Source organism: Lepidochelys kempii, chromosome 19 (assembly GCF_965140285.1).
Source record: "Lepidochelys kempii isolate rLepKem1 chromosome 19, rLepKem1.hap1, whole genome shotgun sequence".
Classification (NCBI taxonomy): Eukaryota; Metazoa; Chordata; order Testudines; family Cheloniidae; genus Lepidochelys; species Lepidochelys kempii.
In genome coordinates this window covers 15,828,780-15,851,050 of record NC_136398.1, presented here as the reverse complement: position 1 = coordinate 15,851,050, position 22,271 = coordinate 15,828,780, and the positions used below count along the sequence as shown (strand labels likewise).

The following is a 22,271-nucleotide window of genomic DNA, read 5'->3' as shown; positions in this document are numbered from 1 at the left end:
AGGCAGGACTTCACGGAGGGTTCCAATAAGAAATGGTGCACCTAAGTTATTGTTCTTATTGGAACAAGGAGGTTAGCCTGGCCTCTGATTGATACATGGCTAGATTTACCTCGCTGCACCTTCTCTGTGAGTGACTGCAGTGTGACCTAGAGGAATGAGTCCCCTAGACGGGAGGGGGGAAGCAAAGGAGTACAAAACAAATCTGGTCTATTTCTTGTTTTGATCCACTCCATCTATCTTTTACATCTTTGGCTAGCAGCAGACGGTGCAGAAGGACTGCATGCCATCCACATCTCATGGCTGCTCGGCAGAAGATGATGCAATAGGACTGCTAGCAATCCGTATCGCCTGCCTGCTCACCATAAGACAGTTCAATAGAACTGACTGCAGGTCTAAAGAGAATGACCTGATCAAGTCACTCCAAATTTAGTCCCTGCGCCCATGTGTGGCCAGGAGCACCTCGGACATGACGATGACGGCTACCAGTCGTACTGTACCGTCTGCTGCCACAAGGCAAGGGGTTGATGCTGCTGTGTAGCAATGCAGTACCACGTCTGCCAGCACCCAGGAGACATAGGGTGACAGTTACCTGAGCGGGCTCCATGCTTGCCGTGGTATGGCGTCTGCACAGATAACTCAGGAAAAAAGGCGCGAAACGATTGTCTGCCCTTGCTTTCACGGAGGGAGGGAGGGAGGGAGGGAGGGAGGGAGGGAGGGAACGGGGGCCTGACGATATGTACCCAGAACCACCCGCGACAATGTTTTAGCCCCATCAGGCATTGGGATCTCAACCCAGAATTCCAATGGGCAGCGGAGACTGCGGGAACTGTGGGATAGTCACCCACAGTGCAACACTCCAGAAGTCGACGCTTGCCTCGGTACTGTGGAAGCGCTCCGCCGAGTTAATGCACTTAATGCACTTAGAGCATTTTCTGTGGGGACACACACACTCGAATATATAAAACCGATTTCTAAAAAACTGACTTCTATAAATTTGACCTAATTCCGTAGTGTAGACATACCCTATGATTTTTGGTGGGTGGTTGCTGGATATTGCACTTGCTGAAAGGCCAAGGCAGAGAGTGGTTTTAGTTCCTCCAAGGGAGGTGTGACACTGACATGCTGCTCCAGGCAGTGATTCAGCCCCTGGGTTAATCATTGACTCCTCCCTTCTCTCTTCTCCCTCTCACGCCTGAGCTCACTTTTATTCCTGCCAGGACAGAGCCTCTGCTCGCTTCCCACGGGTTTATTTCCATCTGACCAGATGGCAGATGCAGCATTCAAGGACTTCAGAACCTTTGATTTCATTGCTTAAAAAGTAACATCAAAGCACATGGGCAGCTCTGCCTGAAAGCGGGAAATTCTGGGTGAGTTGGTAATTTTTGTCTGCTCGGCCCAGGGCTGTGTTTTGGGAGAGTTACACTAGCACAGGACAGGGAAGGGTGCCAGCACTGTATTCAGTCACCTTGACTCCGGGGACATGCTTGCTGCTCATATGCCTGGCCTAAATTTCTCTCTGTACCTCCCACCCTAGCCCTAATCCCCCCAAGACTGGCTGGAGCTCATTGTTTCCAGCCCAACTAGCAGTGGCTGTTTGTTTTCTTGCTGTTTGTTAACTGCAGGGTGTCAGGCGTGTGCCAGGCTGAACAGGCAGGGAGGGGCCTTTTGTTTCATGGAGTTCCCCCTCCTCTTGGATCTCTGTCCTGGGCAAGGTTTGGAGTCCTTCTGGTGCCAGCCCAGGGGCTCTGTATTCGACAACTTTGCTCAGTGCTAACAAATTCTGGAAAATTTCATTTCACTCCCCCTGCCAGAATTCCCCGAGAGGGGATACTTCCCCACTCTCCCTCCTAGAGCCTGGGGTGCCGAGCTCCGTGGCAGCTGAGAGGACTCAGCACCTCACAGGATTGGGCCCCGACCTGATGTGTGGCGTAGCTGCCGGATGTTAAACAGCTGCCGCCATGTTCACCAGCTGGAAGGAGCTGGAGGTAGCATGCCCTGTAGGGCTGCCAGGGATGGGGGGGGGTCATTGTCCAGAGAGGGATCGGGCCACACCAAGAGCCAAGCAACTGGGATTAAACATTCTCTGTCACATCAGTGGCACCTCCATCCGTCCCCTCCTCCTGCACCCCTGCCCGGACAGCTGGCTCTGTGTGGCTGAGACCCTACCTGGGAAGTGCCACCTGGCGCTTATATCTGCAAAGCAAGAAGAGGGGAGAGATTTCTCCTGAAAACCCTTGGCACCTCCCCCAGGCAGCTGGGTGTGCCTGGCATAAAGAGCAGGAAGAGTTCCTGCCCTCTTCCAGGCACTGTCTGTCTCTTGCTATGTAACACCTGTGAGCAGAGATAGGACAAAAGGGTCTCACAGCAATAGCTTTAAAGGCCCCGCACTCACCAAGGAATAGCAGCAGCCAGTTCCTCTTCATGCTCTTCCTTTGTTTTGTGACTAGAAAATCGCCACTCTCTTTGCCATATTTGAATATTAATGGATTCATTATGTGATTGTTGGAGCTAGCTGAGCAGCAGCAGCCCAGTAGCTCTCTGGCCAAGTAAAGTAAGTTTCTAGCCAAAGTAGGCTAGGGATTAAAAAAGAGGCTGTGAGCCAGGACTCCTGGGTTCTACTCCTACTTCCACCACTAACTGCGTGTATAACGTTTGGCAAATCGAGTCCCCCTCTCTGGGTCTCAAATTTCCTTCTTTTGGGGTCATTCACTTACCAGCCTCAAAGGGAAGTTCAAGGCTTAATCCACTGCTGTTTGCAAGTTACTTTGAGATCTCTGCAGCCAAGTATTGTTATTTTAATGGGATCACTGGTTACTGACCTTCTCTTTTCTCCTCTATGAGTAACTCGGGCTCATCCAGCCGGTCTCTCTCCCTCCCTGGCGACCTGCTCTGTGTACGCTGTTCAAAGTGAAAGCAATTCCCACTTTGCTTCTGATTTGATCCCAAGTGACTGTTTCCCCAGCCCAGGCTCCAGCAGCTGACGCAGAGGGATTTGCAGGGTAAGGGATGGAAAATCACCTTCAAATAATATTTGCTAAACTCTGAGTAGACAGGGAGGGAAAGGACTGACTTGGGTCACCTCGGGCTGCATGATGCAGTTTCACTGCAAAACTGACCTCACAACCCCTATAAGAAAAGGAGTACTTGTGGCACCTTAGAGACTAACCAATTTATTTGAGCATGAGCTTTCGTGAGCTACAGCTCACTTCATCGGATGCATACCGTATGCATCCGATGAAGTGAGCTGTAGCTCACGAAAGCTCATGCTCAAATAAAATGGTTAGTCTCTAAGGTGCCACAAGTACTCCTTTTCTTTTTGCGAAGACAGACTAACATGGCTGTTACTCTGAAACCCCTATAAGGTTCCCTCTGCCAAATTTAGAATCTGCCAACCAAAGAGGGCCAGATTTTGCTCCCAGGTACACCTGTTTAGATCAGGACTATCTACACTAAGACAATTAGCAACGCTGCCGTAAAACTGGTGTGAGAGCAGCAGTATTACCAACTTCAAGAGATCAAAAATCAGGAGGCAGACCCCCCAAAATTATGAGACTGGCCCAAAAAACCATGAGGGTTTTTTTTTAATCAAATCTTTTTTTTTTTCAGTCTGTCCTTTGACTTTATCAGTCCCCTCTTTATTCCTGTGCCAATGTTCGGGAGAGAAGTTCAGGTTGAAAGGGCAACCTTTAAAGCGCACAGAAATGCACGTCTCTCCCTGGCTGGTGTGGTGGAGATTCCACATACCTTGTCTTCAGCCCCGAGATAGGGGAACTGCCAGCTATTCCTTCACGTCTTGCCTTCTCCCTGCCCTGGGACATAATGACACCACTTCCCTGACTCCCCATTCCTCTGCCCGGGTCCCACAGCACCACTTCCTCAACTCCCCTCCGCCACCTTCTGCTGCCCCAGACCCTCTCTCTGCTCTGGGGCCACATGTGAAGGCATGGTCCAGTGGCAGGCCCAGAGGCTCTCACGCAGAGCTCTGCCCAGCCCTGAAAAGCACCAGATCAGAGGAGATCACGACAGCTCCTCCTGCAGTCGTCAAAATCCTGTGGCTTGAGATCAGCTCGAAAGAGTTGGTGTGATGCTCGGACACTGCCTTTTCCCCTATCCCTTCCCCACCAGCACCCAAGCTGGGGGAGCTGCCATCTGATCCCTCCATCGCCCACTCATCACTGTCATTTGCACCCCCTCAGCCTTCCCTGTCCCCTTATCCCCCCACATCCTCAGCCTTCTGCTATACCCCCACATATCTCTGCACCCCCTTGGCCTTCCCTCTGTCCCCAGACAAACTCCTGGCCTCATCGGCACAACCTCCCACCCCCCTCAGCTCTCCCCCTGCCCAGGACTGGCTCCAGGCACCAGCAAAGCAGGCACATGTTTGGGGCAGCGCAGCTCCGGGGGCGGCTTTCCGGCCACCCTTGGGCACTTGCGCTCTCGGAGCTTAGGGTGGCAAAAAACCTAGAGCCTCCCCATGTCCCTTACACCCCCATCTGCCTCCCTCCTGCTCCCATGCACCCCTTCATACCCCAAGCCTCCCCTTGTCCCCCCACATTCCCTAAGCCTTCCCCTTGCCCCATCCCTCTGCACCCCCCTCAGCCTCCTCGTTGCCCCCGCATCCCTTGCACCCCTCTTGGCCTCTCCCCGTTCCCCTCCCCCTATTGCCTGTACCCCCTAAATCTGCCTCCTGCTCCCCCTCACTCTCCCCATCCCCTTTTCACAGGGTCTCTCCTGCTCCCCACAGTCTATGGATCCCACCAGCCCCTGACCCATTGAGTGGCAGCTATTTGGTCTCTGGGCATGGTGTCAATCTCACTGAAACCAGCAGGAGGCAGCAGCCATCTTTGCTAAGGGCAGGCGCATTCCCGATGGATCTAGACTGTGGGGAAATGGCAGCCGTCGTGCTGGTAATGGGAGATGGCGGCCATTTTGAATAAGGGAAGAATTGTGAGTTGGGGCCTTTCATTATGTTTTCATGAGACAGGTTAACTCCCCCCGCTCCAAATCACTAGAGTTGTGGTCAGATTGCGGGAGACGGCCAGACTGGATCAGAATCTGGTCCCGGGGTTCCGGGACAGACCTTGGATCCTTGGGGCCCGATTCTCCATTGCCATGCTCCTTGCAGGGTGAATTGCACCAGCTGGCGCAGCGTGTGAAATGCTGCCCTCAACGGAAGGGTGGCAGCCTTTTGCACTGGTGTAATGGCAACAGGAGGTGTGGAGCGACAGAGGGTTGGGCAGCAGCAGGCCTCAGCGTGATGTTTATTTTATTCCCTGCGTCCTAGAAGCAGAGCATGAAGGCCTCCCAAGCAAGGACTGTTATTCTTCCTATAGTGCAGCCCTGCCGGGCGGTTAGAAATACATGCTATAGAGGTTGTTGTTGTCTTTAGTGTAATTTCCTTTGGAAAACAAGGGTGTAAATTAAAGGGGAAATCTGTGGCTTTGTCATCTCCCCAGTGATATGGAAAAGGGAACAGAGGTTGCCAGCTGGCAGGGAGGCAGATGCAGCCTGCAGCCACTTGCTGAAATATTGTCATGCTAGGAGAGCAGCTGCTTATCTCTGCTGCATTTAAAGGGACAGCTACAAGAAAGAAAAAATAAAGCAAGCTGAGAAAGGGTGCTACACAAGGGTGATGCTGCAGGGACAAGGGTCGGTAGGGAGTGACCAGGCTGTATGGAGGGGACTGTATGGAGGTGGCTGTATGCAGGGGACTGGCTTCCTGCCTTTGGAAGGGCAAGAGATGTCGCTGGGAAGACATGCTCAGGTTTTCAAGGTCGGGTGTTTGAAACGGCTGTGGCTTTTCGTTGACACTGTTTCTCTACAATAAAAACAGGCGATTTTGTCATCACCTGCTTTGGGCATGCAGAAACCAGACCTTGCCCCCAGTAGCAGAGAAGAAGAGGTGGTTCCAGAGAGGATGGTTCTAGACTATTCTCAGTGGTAGAAGAGGACAGGACAAGGAGTAATGGTCTCAAGTTGCAGTGGGGGAGGTTTAGGTTGGATATTAGGAAAAACTTTTTCACTAGGAGGGTGGTGAAACACTGGAATGCGTTACCTAGGGAGGTGGTAAAATCTCCTTCCTTAGAAGTGTTTAAGGTCAGGCTTGACAAAGCCCTGGCTGGGATGATTTAATTGGGGATTGGTCCTGCTTTGAGCAGGGGGTTGGACTAGATGACCTCCTGAGGTCCCTTCCAACCCTGATATTCTATGATTCTATGTCTTGGGAAACTGAGAAACATTTCACAAAGGGCCATACTTTGAGTTAGCAAGTTACAAAGGCTGCATCAAAGCCAACTGCCTACTTTCACCACACTAACAGCGAGAGGACCCACTGCATTAGGTGCTGTACATACACCAAGTGAATGACAATCCCTGCCCCACAGAGCTTACAGTCTAAATAGACAAGGCAGAAGTTTTATCCCCATAGGGAACTGTGGCAGAGATTAAATGACTTGGCCAAGGTCACACAGGGGTGAGGAAGAAGTCAGTGGCAGCACCAGGACCTGAATCCAGCATTGCTGAGTCCCAGTTCAGTACCTTAACCACAGGATCGTCCCTGTCTGCACACTGAGTTACCTGACTCTGCAAGTACAGTTGGTAGTAATGGAGAAGAATGGCTATACAAGTGTCTCCTGGCTATTGTGTCCTGTGAGTGTCCTGTTTGTGCCAGTCTTCAGTTAGGATCAAGTCATTTTATACCAGAAACGGAGCAATAACCAGTTCTGAGCAGATTCTATGTAGAGAAAAAGCGATATTTTGGTGTATATTGTAATCAGCAGTTCAATCCGTGACTGCCCAGGCCAGGGAGACCCCGGACAGAGACACTAGGCAGCACAGGCCGGGTCAGTCAATATGGAGTCGAGAGCACCACGGGGTCTCTCTGTGGCCAGCAGCCTCAATAATGAATCCCCTTGAGAGATGTTATAGCCGAGTGCTGGTTCTTCTCTGCCTCTGGAGGGAAATTACGTCCGTCTTGTAAAGCACAAGGTTTTGTTCCCCAAATGTTGTGGCCTGGGGAGTTTCTTGAGCCGTGTTGACTCTGTAAAGGCAGTTCTGGAAGGAGACTGAGGGTATGTCTACACTCCAAATGCTCCGCTGCGGCTACTCCGCTGTAGTGTAGACACTTACTACAGTGACAGAAGGGGTTTTCCCTGTCAATGCAGTAAATCCATCCCCTCCAGAGGCAGGAGCCAGGTCGATAGAAGAATTCTTCTGCCAGCCCAACTGTGTCTCCAGTTTGAGGAACCTGGATGGGATGGGGCTGTGCGTTGGGGTTCAGGGCTGGTCTACATTTTTCACAGCTCTGAGCAATGTAGCTAGGTCGACCTATGTTTTAGGTGTAGACCAGGCCTGAGCCCCAACACACAGCCCCATCCAGTCCAGGTGCCTTTCGTGAGTGAGTCCATGGCTCTACTCCTTCTCCGCTCCACTCCTCATCTGACAGCACAGTGACAGCAGACTGTCAGGGCGCTTTGGGAGCACTGCGGGCAGCCCGTCTGGAGTGAGCAATGGGTCCTGGGGGGCCCAACCTGCCTGCCCTGCCCTGCCCTGCCCTTAGGACTCTGAAAATTGTGGGGGGCCTGAGTGATGCCCTTGAATTCCTATAGTACCTAAGAGCCCCTACCAGAAGAGGGTCCCCTTTGTGCTGGGCACAAACACACAGTCATAGCAGTGCAGGGCAGGAAGGGACCTTGTATAAGTAGGGGCATAGCTGTATAAGTAGGGGCATAGCGAGCAGATCGAGGGACGTGATCGTTCCCCTCTATTCGACATTGGTGAGGCCTCATCTGGAGTACTGTGTCCAGTTTTGGGCCCCACACTTCAAGAAGGATGTGGATAAATTGGAGAGAGTCCAGCGAAGGGCAACAAAAATGATTAGGGGACTGGAACACATGAGTTATGAGGAGAGGCTGAGGGAGCTGGGATTGTTTAGCCTGCAGAAGAGAAGAATGAGGGGGGATCTGATAGCTGCTTTCAACTACCTGAAAGGGGGTTCCAAAGAGGATGGCTCTAGACTGTTCTCAATGGTAGCAGATGACAGAACGAGGAGTAATGGTCTCAAGTTGCAGTGGGGGAGGTTTAGACTGGATATTAGGAAAAACTTTTTCACTAAGAGGGTGGTGAAACACTGGAATGCGTTACCTAGGGAGGTGGTAGAATCTCCTTCCTTAGAAGTGTTTAAGGTCAGGCTTGACAAAGCCCTGGCTGGGATGATTTAACTGGGAATTGGTCCTGCTTTGAGCAGGGGGTTGGACTAGATGACCTTTTGGGGTCCCTTCCAACCCTGATATTCTATGATTCTATGATTCTATGATTCTTGAGAGGTCATCCCTGCACAGAGACAGGACCAGGTAAACCTAGACCATCTCTGACAGGATTTTGTCCAGCCTGTTCTTAAAACCCTCCAAGGATGGGTTAGTTCAGCCTCCCTGGGGAACCTGCTCCTGTGCTGAACTAGCCTCAAAGTTAGACCATTTTTCCTAACCTCCAATCGGACTCTCCCTTGGTACAAACCCAGCCGATTCCTTCTTGTCCTAGAAGAATGTTAGGCACCCAGTGACAGACAGCAAACTGGCCATTGTCAGAGCTGCTTATTCGCACACCCTGCCAGCCTCCGCTCAGATAACAGCCCTGCCCCCTCCTATGCCCTAAGTTCAACTACCAATGCCCCTGGTCAGCCAGTGCTCATCCACTTCCCATCCCACCTCCCCAGGACCCACAGTAGAGGTGTGAGCCTGGCTCTCGGTGGGGACTGCTTCATTCCACAATTTCAGCTCAGCATTAGTGGCACAAAGCTGCTGAGCAACCCAGCCAGCCAGTGTGCTGAGCCCAGGGTCCAAGGACAGCTCTGCGGTCACAAAGCAGCTTGCCAGCCCATTGCCCGCATAGCAAAGCCCTGTGCCCAGGGCAGCTCTCACAAGAAACCTGACAATAGCAAAGCAGGGGCTGCATCAGTCTGACTGCCCATGTAAGTGTGGAGCTAGGTTCACCCTGACCGCAGGTGATCGATCAAACCTTCAGCGTGACGAGCGTCTGCGTTGCTTGGCATCCCGGTGCCAGCAGCAGCTGGGGCAGCAGGGCTGGGGATGGTAAATTAATGAATCTGCCACCTTTATCTATTTCACTATATGTTCTGCTCTAAGAGGGCTCATTTTCTTTCATGCTACCACTGGGTAATTACCAGCCTGGCGCTGATGGTGCCCCTTATCCTAATGAAGTGAGCATCCTCTCCAGACACTCTACATGGGGCTGGTTCCAGCTCACTACCCCCACAGGCTCATTGCATGGGCACTAGAGAAGGAGACAGCTTGGGGGCTGGAGGCGGGGCCAGCAGGGTATTGCATGAATCTTTGTTCCTCAAACACTCATGCATGCAGAGATGTCCTTGTGCTCTTCAGGACAGAGCGGTTATCACTTAATGCCACTGACAATGAGGATGGAGGGATGGAGTTGGCCATGTTCCCCTGGAGACACCTAGGTACATTGAGGGAAATGCCACAAGGGCCCTGCAGAGACTGGGGAATTAAAGACAGTCCTTTTATATGAGGCTGTTGTGCAGTGTCCCATAAGTTCCGCTAGGGCACAGGAAGGCAGTGCAAATGCAGAACCTTCCCCACAGGTCCTGCTACCGGGCCTTGGGACACAACGCTGCTGAGAGCCAATTCACCTGATGCTATCACAAGTCTTGTGATATCTGGTTTATTTCTTAAAACCCCAGGTCCTGGAGTCATGTGATTACACGAGAAGCTCAGCTTTCATTTTTTTAAAAAGGAAGTTTCTAGCTCCCGTGTTGGTGGAGAAAACCTTGAAAACATGACACGAGTGTGTCCACAAAGCTCCAAAACCAGATGGCAAAGAATTACTATGTAATCCAATCTCATGTTTGTGATTTGGGAACTTGTGGGGCTTGATGGTACCAGGAAGACCATTTTCCAACAGTCTCTTGGACACGCCCCAAACAAACCACCTCTCTGAAATGGTTTTTAAAGACAATGGAGAAGGAGCAGTGAGCTGCCCTGGCAGCTTGAGAGACTGACTGTCCTGCTTGGAGAATGGCCTCTTCTCACTCAGCAGAGCTGCCCCATGCATGTCCAGAGGCAGCACTTCAGGGACCAATGTTGGTGTTCACAGCTTTCGTCCCCATTCCCCTCTGGGGGACGGAGCTGGATTGGGGGTGAGACTCGCCCGCTCTCAGCAGCGTTGTGTCCCAAGGCCCGGTAGCAGGACCTGTGGGGAAGGTTCTGCAGTTGCACAAGCAGCTGCGAGCTCTGCGAGTACGAAGCTGCCTGCACCCCTGGGATATGTGCGTGGGGCGACTAGTCCATGCCGCTGCTGTTGTCGCCTGTCCACTATTTTTAGCCTGCCTGCTCACGAGCTGGGAGTCACACGCCGAGCTCGTCGTGTCCACCAAGCCTTAGAGAAACCTTTGGCCCCATGTGAGTCTAGTGACAGGTCTAAATGTAGCACTTCATAGCACAGGAGATGGAAAGTTTGGAGCATTAAAGCCTGGTGCATGGTTAGCAGTCAGCCTCATCGTCTGCCCTGTCGCAATCTCCCTGATGCTACAGGGGGCTGCTAAGAAGAGGGATTTAAAGGAGGAAAGCAAAGGTACTTGGCATGAGGTGGTTGCAGACTCCCCTCCATTATCAGGGTCCGGCACCCAATACCTGATCAGAGCCAGCTTCCAAGCAGCAACCACACAAAGGATCCGATGCTGTGAAACTGACAGTGGGTTTGGACCATGTGGGCTGCTGCTATCCCATACAGGCCTTGTGTTGTGTTATTTCCTACAGATGCCCTTTAGTACCTGGCAATGTACGTGAGTGGATCTTGCCCTCAGTCCCTGCAGCTGTAACATGGAGAGGAGCACTGCCTCACCTTATGTCGGTACTGGGAGACTCTAATTCAGGAATGTTTATGTGGTGCTTTGAGATCCTCAGATTGGAGGGAACTGGATACTTTCTTACGCACCAGCAGCTCTGACTGGTCCAGGTCACATTCAGAAATCTCCCCCCACCCCCCAAGTAGTCGTTTGTTCTCAAGAGCCCCTGAGTTTACAATTTGGGGTCTGGGTGAAGGCTGGCTCCCTGCACTCTCTCTGGTAGCCACCACGCAACATGGCCCTGCGACACTGTCCCGTTTCAGCATGCCCACTGGCTGGGTCATGACCTGCGTTCCAGGAGGGAGCCAGACAGCAGCATCGCCTGCAGTCAGAACAGGAGAGGAAAGGAACACCCCCTCCTGTGGGCTGTGGCCCTTTGGTCTGGTTTCAGTGTTGTGTGTTGTGTGCGGGGGCTGGAGGGGGTGGTGGCCGGTGAGATACAGGAGGTAAGACCGGATGATCTGGTGCCTTTCGGGCATTAAACTGTGTGACTCTCTGGGTACATCTACACTGAGATTAGACACTTGTGGCTGGCCCAGGCCAGCTGACGGGGGCTAAGGGGCTGGTTAATTGCGGTGCCTGAGAGAGGGGAGGGCCCCAGAGCTTGAACTGCAGCCTGAGCCTGAAGAGCAACACCACAGTGAAACAGAGCCTTAGCCTGAGCCCCGTTAGCCTGAATCTGCTGGCAGGGGCCAGCCACGGGTATCTAATCGCAATGTAGGCGTTCCCTCAGACTCCTTACCTGGAGAATGGGAAGGGGAACAGCCGGCAGCCCAGTGAGTCTGGCTGGCTCTGATTAGGACTGTCACTGTTGTTGGTGCGGGAAGCCAGAATAACACAGACCCCGTCTCGCCTTTCCCTCGACATTGGGTATGTGACATAAAGGCTTGTCCTGCTGCGCCGTATTGCTCGGGGCGCTTGCCTTTGGGAAGATTAATGCCGTTGGGCAGAAAGGCCGTTGCCGATATTTCCATTCCTGCCCCGGGGAGCAGAGGCCAGCACCCGCTGCCCAGAAAGCACGCAGTGCACAGGGCCGGCTCTGGGTTTTTTGCCGCCCCACGCTCAGGTGGGGCTGGGGCTCACGGGTGGCACTGGAAGCGGCGGGAGTGAGGTCCCCTTCTCCCAGCGCCTGCAGGGGCTTTCCCGCTCCCCCGCCCGGCCGCGCAGAGAAGCCCCGAGTTAAGGGGTGGCACAAGGCCGCGCAGCAGCCGGTGCGCAGATGAGGCAGCGCAGCCCTGGCTCCCCGGCAGGACTCGCCCTCTCCTCCCCAGGGAGCGGCTGGGCCCTGGCAGCTCAGCATCCCGGGGCTGGGGCTTCCTCGTCCTGCTACAGCCGGGGGCGCGGCACCCTCGCCCCGTCTAAGTGGCACAGCTCCGAGAGCGCAACTGCCCCGAAAAAAAGGTGGCCGGAACGCCGCCCCTGGAAACGTGCCGGCCCCAGCACGTGCCCACTTTGCTGGTGCCTAGAGCCGGTCCTGGCAGTGAGTTAGCAGCCTGATGCTCTTCAACAGGGGGGCCGTGAAGGCAGTGAGCTGGGAGTGCATCTCCCTGTGATTAGCTTTGGCTAGAGGAGTTTTGAGCCCCACGTTGTTATTTGTCTGGTGGGGTGTCTAGATAGCCCCATTAGGAATCAGGGCCCATTGTGCTAGACACCACACACACGTAAGGAAACAATGCGCTGGGCCTCCCTCTGGATTTCATTTAACACCCAGGATGCTGGGGCACTGTGAGTTCGGGGCTTGCTGACCCAGCCTGTGCCCATGATGAGGCTGTCACGGTAAGACAGTGCTGTGGTCATTTTCAGGGGTGCTGCGGTTATCTGAATAGATTTAGGGGACCAGGAACCAGGGCGGTGTCAGACTTTTCCTGGTGGTGGGGCTGTGGTGGGCTAGAGAGAAAACTGAGGACAGGGACTGTACTATACATCTCGTGGGCACACATACAGGAACACTGAGGCTCGCTTATCCCCCCCACAGGGCCCGGGAGGAGCAGGAGGGCTCTGACCCCTCACTGCCTCTTTGTGGGAAGGGCCCTGGAGCTACCCTCGGCTTGAGGTCAGCCCCGCACCCCTCACATTGCCCACCGCCCCGCGTCATAGCTCTGCTCAGCGCCTGGTGAGCCCGCTACTAGCAGCCCGCGGACAGCCACAGCGGCCGGACCAGACCCTTTGCAGGGTCCGCTGGTGCCTGCCTGCCCTGCTCACAGCAGCAGCATCCCCTGCACTCCCAATTTGGCTGCGGACCCCTGTCCCTGTGCCACCCCCATGGCGTGCAGTGCCCTGCACCAGGCTGCACATTATCGCTCCACTGTGTGTCAGTCCCCTCCTTGCATGGTCCGGGACTTCTCCCCCACCCACACTTCCTCTGTTCGGGGCTCTTTGCCCCTCATCCATGCCCCCCTTCCTCTAACCATGCCCCCCTTACCCTGTTGGTGATCCCCCCCTCCCCAATGCAGCTTCCCCCCACTGTGATCCCTTCCCCATGCAAGTTCCTCTTCCCTTGTTCTATGACCCCCTCCCCTAACCAAGCCCCACCTTTCCCTCTGTGATCTTCCTCCCCCAGGCATGCTCCCCTGTCAGTGATCCCCCCTCCCCTATTGATGCTCCCCTTCCCCTGTCTGTGATCCCCCTTCCCCATCTGTGATCCCCTTCCTTAGGCACCCCCGTCTCTCTCCCTGCATGCTTCCTCCCTTGTTTGTTGTTATTTCCATGTCCCCACCCCTTTGCATGCTCCACATGCCACCCTTATTTCTGTGCTGCTGCTGGCTTCAGAGCTGGGAACCCGGCCAGAGTCGCCGCTCTCCGGCCCCCCAGCTCTGAAGGCAGGGCCAGCAACAGCACAGAAGTAAGGGTGGAGATGCCGTACCATGCCACCCTTACGAATGCGTAATGTTTGAACTTTGCGCTAGGAGGGGTGGCTACAGGGTCCCCCCCAGTGCCGCCCCTGCGGGGAACAGAAATTGACCCACTGTGGCTAGCACCCAGTGCCCATTTGGGTGGAACCCACTTCATGCTTGCCAAAGGGCTGGGGGTGCAGAGTTTATACTGCAGGAACAGTTCTAGGATCTTATATAGCATGTGAAGCCTATAGGAAATAGTCATTTCTTGCCCCTTGAATGTGGGCATGGTAGAGAGAGACCAGGCTGCGGGAGCTGGGGGAGTTAATTCTGGAGGACATTGGGGCAGCTCTGTCTGGGAGCTGCTGCTGGGTTGCCCGTGGGCATCCCCAGGACGGCTCTGAGGGTTTCACTCTCTCTTTGCACAGGCCGTGCTGCGTCGCTCTGTGGGCAAAGGCCAGTCACGCTGGGACCGAGCCCCAGTCTGAGCCCCAGATTCTCTTGGTGAAATCGCTCCCCAGGCTGGAGGACGTCTGGAGGGGGAGACCCCGCCCCAGGGAGCCTACCCCAGGCAAGCAGGGTCCCTGGGAACTCGGAGAGCCAGAGCCAGCCCCTTTTGGAAGGCTGCAGGTAAGGCTGCGCCTCTGCTCCTGTTCCCTCTAGGCTTGGCTGAGTGTCGTCCACGTACCATGCACCAGGACAGAGACAGGGCTGCTGGCAATGGCGGGTCGCTGGAGACGGTCAACTGGAGGCTGTGATTCCCCCCAAGGGAAACCTGCAGGGTGCAGAACCAGAGGGGAGATGAAGCCTGGTTCAGTGGGTGCCCTATTCCCATTGCCCTTTCCAACAGTGCAGAGAGGGTTGCCCTGAAACTGACTGCTTGCACACAAGGTGCCCAGGAGCCCTGGTCCACCCTGACCCATCCACTCCCCTCCTGGAGGCTCTGCACACCCCACGAGAATCTTCAGCCCAACCAAACCCAAAGAGAAAAGTCCCAGGCCAAGTTGGGCTGGCTCAGTTCCTTGTGGGCAGGAGGCCCCATCAGCGAAACCACCCCCCACTGGCACTCGCTGGGCCACTTGTCGGGCGTCTGAGCAGAGAAGCCGAGGAGTGGCTGGGCCACGAGGCTGACCTGCCCTCTTCCCCCACCAGGGATGAGGCACTTTGGCAGAGCACGTGGGGAAAGCCTGGACTGCTCCCATGCCGTCCCTGCCCCCAGAGCACCTGCACCACACCCTGAGTCCTAGGGCTGTCACCTCCAAGGCACAGAAAAACCGGCTGGTCTGTGGGCGGGGCCACATTCCGGGGGAGGCAGGGTTGGTCTGTGGGTGGGGCCAGGACCCAGGACTGGGGGGAACCAAAGGGAGGGCCTACTTGAGGCTTGGAGGGATTCGAGGCAGGATTAGGGCTAGGCTTCCCCAACAGCTGGTGGCTGCTGCAGGCGTGCAGAGCAGGACCTGGGCGCCAGCGGTCCCAGCCATGCGGCTGGCACAGTGTGTACAGTGGGGGGGCTGAGAGCCATTGAACCAAACTGAACCCTGCATAGGATGGAAACCACTTCAAGCGAGGGGGTGCGACAGCCCCTCCAGCACCCCGAGTTCCAGCCCCTATGGCCATGTGTGGCCAGTAGCTAAGATCAGCCAGCAAAAACACTGGCATATTTTACTTCTGACCAGAAAGCAGCAAGACACTAGAAACACCAGCCAGGTGGCAGCTCTGCTACCACCTGTCCCGTAAAGCGACTGAAGACAGGAAATGGGGTAGGGAGGAAACCCAGGTCAGTATCCCACCAGGAAAGATCAGAAGCCCAGGTTACACACCGTTCAGTCCTGACCCCCTCCTGTACCGAGTCACAGAGGAGGTAAATGTGTTGTATCCCCAGCTACAGAGCCAGGCTCTTTAGTTCAAGCTATGGATCCCCTGGCTCCTGGCTCTGGAGCTCCCCAGCGCAATCCCTGATGCCAGCCCCAATGGCTGCTGTCACTGCACCCCAGTGCCCCTGCCAGGCAGGGCTCTGCACTCCAGCTCCCGTGTCCTGGAGTCATTCCCAGGGCCAGTGAGTGAGTGTCACAGACAAACGGCCTGGATGGGCCAAGGCCTGGTGCTGGGGGTACTGCCAGCTCAAGGACGCCCCGTACTGTCCCCTCCCAGGAGCCCCTGCCTCCCCCACCCTGCTCCTCCCCCTGTCGCAGCAGCCCCAAGAGGACCTGGGTGTTTAAAAAACCCACTGCCAATGCAAAGTATTTCTACAGAATCCTAGACGTTGGTGGTGCAGATTAAAGTAAAAGTATGATCCCTGCCCCCAAGAGGCTTACGGTCCAGGTTAAATGTAGCACAGAATGGGGCCAGTAGATGCTGGGTATAGTACGGCTGCACTCGCAGACGTGACGTGTGTGGTAGTTACAAAATGGCGTGTGCACATCTGACTGGGAGGGCTGGTCCCAGCCAAGGGGAAAAAGCCAGCACGTTATATCTTTTCCCCAGCAACCAGCAAGGCAGCACCAAACCCAGCCAGGTGGCCAGCCTAGGCATGGGGGTGTGGGGAAGACAGGATTTCTCTGCCTCCATTAGGGTGACCAGATGTCCGGATTTTATAGGGACAGTCCCGATTTTGGGGTCTTTTTCTTATATAGGCTCCTATTACCCCCCACCCCCATCCCGATTTTTCACACTTGCTGTCTGGTCACCCTAGCCTCCATCCTGGTTTCAGTCCCTCTCCCCACCATGTGCTCTGCTCCCAAGGCTCTGAGCTCCCCAGTCAGGCCCCTGGGGTGGGATGGGGAAGCAGGAGATTCTAGCCTGACCTGGGTGTGCCTTCTAGGGGAAGCATGACTGAGGTGGAGCCTGTGCTGGACTTTGCATCCTCCGGGAGGACTGGTCGCAGGAACGCCCTCCCTGACATTCTGGGCTCGCCGGCCGGCGTCAGCCCCTCCGACCTGCCTCTGAAACTAGCTGAAATGTCTCTAAGCTCAGGTATGTACCAGACGGCAGGTCTGGCCCTGCCTGATGGGCCCTGCTCTGCCCTGTGTCCCCCAGAGAATCTGGTCCTGTGGCCACTGGGCCACTGGAGACAGAGGGCAAGTGTGCCCTGCAGAAGGGTCACACTGCCTAGAAGCGTGGGCTAGTGGTTACAGCAGGGAACTGAGAGACTCTCGTCACTTCCCCTCTGCGCCTCTAATTCCCCATCTGGAACAATGGGGATTGTTATGTGTTATTACTCTGATAGGCATCTCTCTAGTGTGAGTATCGTTATTTATCAGTTGTGTTACCACAGCGCTTGGGAGCCCTAGTCACAGACCAGGCTGCATGGTGCTAGGCGCTGTACAGACAAAGAACGGACAGATGGTCCCTGCCCCAAAGAGCTGACACCGAGCAGTGCCATGGCCACGGCATGCGGGTTCCCTGCCAGAGCACTGTTCCAGCACGAGGGGGGTCTTGCCTAATGGCTAGTTCCTGGGAGGTCACTGCCTTGAACAATACATTTGGCACCCTTGGCAGTCTCTGAATAAGCCAAGGATATGGTCCCTTCAAGGTCTGAGGGTTGGGCCACTCGGGGGCTGGGAGAAGTGGGGCTGGCCCGGGACAAGGGTACTGGGGGAGTGGGCTGGACTGCTGGGGCTGCCTATGAGCTGGGAGGCAGGGGCAGTGCAGCCACCCAAGGACAGGGGATCTGGAGGGAATGGGGCTGTCTGTGGGCAAAAGTCCTGGGGGAGTGGCTCTGGCTGTGAGCAGTGGGGCTGGCTGGGGGCTGGGAAGCTGGAGGGAATGGGTCTCGCTGAGGCTGGGAGTGGGGCCGCCAGGGGGCTACAGGGAGCGGGGGTTGGCTGGTGGAAAGGAGAGTGGGGAGGACTGTGCTGTACCCGTTTGTGGACAGAGAACTGTGCTTTCCAGGGCTTTTCACTGCACTTGCCTCCATTGCTCTCTCCACAGACAGATCCCAGGAAATGCAGTCCCCCTCCACAGAGGTGCCCCCGCAGCAGCCCCAAAGCCCAGAACTGAAGGACACGTCTTAACACCGTTAAGACCATTTCTGACCAGCAGGGAAAGGAGAGACTGTCGAGCATCAACACAGCTTGACTGGTGGGGCCTGGAGTTTGCTGGGTTTTCCTTGGTGCTATGCAGCAAGAACATCTTGTGTTCCTTGGAGCGGGGGAGTAGAGGAACCTCCGAGGGGGAATAAGCAACCACGTGTCTGGCAAAGCTGGGGAAAACCCCTGTGGAGAAATGTTTCTTTGGTGGCATCTAAGGACACAGACTTAGGAACCAAGGGCGTTTGTTTGGGGGTATTTTCTCGTCTTCACACCCAAACAGCTGAGCGGTGCTGATACCCGCGATGACTCTGTGCTAGGAGCGTGACGAGCAACGAAGGGTTGTTCTTAGCTGAGTACGTTCGTTCACTGTGATGTTCTGGGGCACAATTTCCTTGTCTTTTCTTTTGTAATAGATGATCCAGTATCCTTATTCAGGCCTTCTGAGAAGCCTGGGGCAGATGGCGCAGTGGGGGTCCGTAGGACATTCTCCTCTCTGGCACCCAAAGGTGAAGCCCTTGTCTGGCAAACAGAAGCGAGTCCCTTCCCAGGCTGGGTCCTGCTTCTGCCGGGACCCAGTGTGACCCCTGCAACTTGTGAGATAAAGCTCCCTTGAGCCCTGGCTCCCTTTAAGAGCTTGCCAACCAAACGGGATGAAGTTTGGCAGTTTCACCAAAGTCTCAAAGCAGCCAGCAGGCCACACCGGGGCGTCAATGACGCCAGTCCACGGAGCTTATTGTCACTGGTGAGCCGGGCTCAGCCCAGGCCCCCGGGCTTGCCTGGATCCCCGCCCCCCATGTAGCACCCCCTGCCCCAGGTTGTGGTTAGGGTCTAGGGCGCTGGACATATTGTGCACACTACCTCCCCCGAGGACTGGCCTTCAGGGGCAGCACCGGCTCTGCCCCCAAGCCAGGGCTGCCGCCTGCACTGATCAGCAGTATCCGCCCTCTGTACGAGGGCTCTGCAGGGAGAGAAGCAGGGTCAGTGGGTTTCACAGCAAACCCCAGAGGGGGCTGCCCCCCACCCAACAGCAGAGAACCCGAGGCCGAGGATTTTGCGGCCTAAACACAGGCTCTGTCTAACCGGCAGCACTCGGCCCTCTGCAGGGAGACCTGTGCGTTACGCAGGGAGAGCTGTAGCCCCAAGTTCCCATCCCTTACCGGCCGGGATGGCAGGGAACCAGCCGCAGGTGGTACCAGGCGCTACTCAGGTTTTGGGGGGCATTTAATGTTTGCTTTTCACTACGGGTGTAGAGGGACACCCCCACCCCCAGCCCCTCCCACCGTGCCTGGATCCTCCCTGCCCCCGCGAGGAGGAAAATATAAAAGAAACCTAGTGGTTTGGCTCAGATATACTGTGGCACCTTATGCTGCCGTGGCCACACGGGGCAGGGTTCTGGATTGATAGAGGGGTCCCTCCTGCCCTCCTGCAATGGTCCCCCCAGAGGGGAGCTCTGGGACAGAGAACCCTGGTGTTCTGCTCGACATGGCCTCTCTCTTACTGTTCCTGTTGTTTGAATTGCAGCAGTGCCTAGGAGCCCCCGTCACGGACCCAGGCCCCACTGGGCTGGGCACTGTGCAGACACAACGGAGACACTCCGAGCCCTGAAGATCAGATGTGCAATGTGCCATGCCCCAGGCTGCATGAGAGCTCATGCTAGGTTTCCCCCCAGCACTCACTGTGGCCACCTGGCTCGCGGGAGACGAGCACTATGAATCCAACAGGACTCACTGCCACTGGCCTCGCGTCCAGCCTTGGGCACACAGGAGCCAGGAGAATAGCCATAGGCATGGGAGGACTCTGCAATGATTCCTTCTGGGGAGGGAATTAGTTTAGATTCAGGCCTCCCCCTCCCACTTGTGTCCCTGGGTTCCCTAACTCCTCGTTAAAGTGGGCACTCTGTGCTGCCAGCCCCTCCACGGTGCCTCCAGCCATGGTCTCTGGTTTGGGTGCTCAGGGAACTACAGAGGCCCATGTGGATTTTGTTGTCCTTTCCCTGGGGGCTGGGCGCATCACTTTTGCTGGCCTTTCACCTTCTGCCAGTGCAAAGACGCAGGAGTCTAAGGCTGCCCCCAGTCTCTGAGAATGCAGAACTGCTGCCCAGATTTCTTATTGACCCTCCTGGGCTCCCAGACCCAGCAAACTGATGTGAAGAGCACTCCTTCCCCAGCTGTCACTCTAAGGTCAGGTCTCCAACGTGGTGTTTCTGGAGCTGCAGCTTCTGCCTTGGCACTGGGAAGTTCCTTCTGGGAGAGGACTGAGCTCTGGTCGCCCAGCTGTGGGATCAGGGTAGATCTCAGTGCCCAGGCAGGACTGGGGTCATCATAATACAGCTGCAATGCAGAAACACATCGGTGTCGCAAGGAACAAGATGCTTCTAATCAACCTGGAAGGACTTTGTGCTGCACAGTAATACCAGCCCTTTGCCATTCTCCAGCACCTTCCATCTGAGGACCTCAAAGTCCTATACAAAAAGATCACATGTACCCAAAGATACAACCCAATCCTGGTTATTGACGAGAATGAATATATCGCTGGTCCAAGGTACTTGCTACACCCTGTGTTGGGCATTTAAAAAAAACCCTACAGCTCCATTGATACACATAACAACTCCTAAAGGCTTGACATAGACTTAAGAAATTCATTTCTCACAAACTACCTAGGGGACAAACTTCCTGCCATTAAAAAAGCTGGTATTCTCAGCTTTCCAGGGGTATAAAGCACTAATTTATAATCATCAAAGGTCATTTTGTCAGATCTTTTAAAATCGCACCACGCCGATTACCATCTTGCTCCCCCCACGCTTGCATTCCAGTGTGTTTTGGTAGCTGCCATCTCAAGAACTACTTGAGACAGAAACTGATGCTGCCTGTCCTCTTGAGTGGAAGGTTGGGAATCTCAGATTTCAAAGGGGATAAAACATCAACCTCTATCTTGAAATACCAGCTGCTAAAATCACCCTGGAATGACCGTCACAAACGTGCTTTGTGGATGGGACCAATATAAATGGTTTCAGGACCAATCTGATTTTTCTAAGCACTGATCCTGTGCTGAATTTGCAAAACATCCGTCTGCCCATTTATTTCTGGAAGGCTCAGGCCTAGATTCTGATCTCAGTGACTACCAGGATAAATCTGTAGTAAATCCATTTCAGTGAATGGAGTTATTCCAATTTTACACCAGTGGAAATGAGACCAGACTCTGACCCCCCACGGCTAAATAATGCTTGTACAAGGATACTGGATTTAGCATCATTCCTAACATGTAAACAAGAGGTATCCTGGATTTAATGTCTGTGTAATGTGTCTGTGTGGGTGTGTGTTGGATATGTATAGTGTGTACATGCTGCTTCCTAGAGCATCTGAGCACAGCTGGGAACAGAGCGAATGCGGAGACTGGTTTGTGGTGGACACTTGGGACGAGGGATTGGGGCTGGGAGGAAGGTCTGAGGACTGGGACTTCCAAAGGAAAATTTCAGATGGGCACATGCCCCCAGCGCCCAAACTGTCAGATCGCCTTGGTTTTGACTTGGTGGCTGTCAGGAATTGAGATGGGGCTGGGAGTGCAGTGAACACGGGGGTTCTTTTTTTAAGGGAGCAGTGTGCATCTCTGGGAGAGTCCTGAGCTGCTCCCACCTGGGGACTTGTTTGGGTAATAAATTGTGAGTATTTTCCTGTGCATCCCTATGCAGCGTATGGCTCTTTGGTTGCAGGGGTGTAGCCACGGGGGGAGGGCTGTCCAGGAGAGAGCGGGACTTTCCAAACTAAATCCCTCTCTCTGGTTTGCAAAGGGGCCTGTGAGGTGCATAGGGAGCTAAACTGCCTGCAGGGTGTGTACGTTTGTGTAGGGGGAGGTGTTGCAAGGTGGGAGGATTCTGGGGTGAAGATCTCCAGGGCTGCAACACATCTGTGCTCACTGTTGGAAAGAGCTAGCAGACGATCAGCAGGGGAGGGGATAAGGATGTGATATTAGCGAGAGAAGCAGATAGCTCATTTGGGGAGAGCCATTCAAAAAGGGATTGGACATTTATATGGCTATCAAGAATAGCCAGAGTTCACACAACTGGCCATGCAGAGCATGGGGTGAGGACATACACTCAACTCGACGGCATTTCTCCGCATTTTGGTGACAATCTGAAACCGCAAAAAGCCTTGTTTCCACTAGAACCAGGCCCACCGAGTGCCAATTTCATCAAGATACAGGGGTGAGACAGTGACCTCACAGAGGCTTGAGGGAGGGGCAGCCTTTTCTGGTTTTCACCTGAATCAATTGGGTACTGACCAGAGTACGGAGCAAAGGGCCTGGCCATCATATGGGTGAGGGCCCAGCTGGGTGTACAGCGTGGCCTACATAAGTAAAGACGTCTGCAACCCTCTGGTAAAGTTGCGCGTGTAATATGAGATTCCGCTGGGTCTCCTGCTGGGCTCTGTTAAACTGAGGTGGGTGCTATAACGTAGTGCACCCGTAGCCGTGTCACCAAAAGCAGCAACGAGATCTGTCTGTCAGCTCAGAGTGTATCGCAGACAA

The 22,271-nt window shown here is 54.7% G+C and overlaps 1 protein-coding gene and 1 long non-coding RNA gene across 3 annotated transcripts in view; both read left to right on the top strand.

The window, feature by feature from the left end:
* The window catches only part of FABP3 (fatty acid binding protein 3), a 106,524-nt gene that overhangs the window by 45,042 nt on the left and 39,211 nt on the right, over positions 1 to 22,271 (top strand). The window lies entirely within an intron of this gene.
* Positions 1,204 to 21,430, top strand: LOC140900459 (uncharacterized). 2 transcript variants are annotated; one of them, XR_012155641.2, is made up of 5 exons: positions 1,204 to 1,367; positions 2,842 to 2,999; positions 14,145 to 14,346; positions 16,538 to 16,689; positions 17,647 to 21,430. It is a non-coding gene; the product is annotated as an uncharacterized LOC140900459 (long non-coding RNA). The 2 variants fall into 2 exon arrangements; XR_012155642.2 differs by lacking the exon at positions 2,842 to 2,999.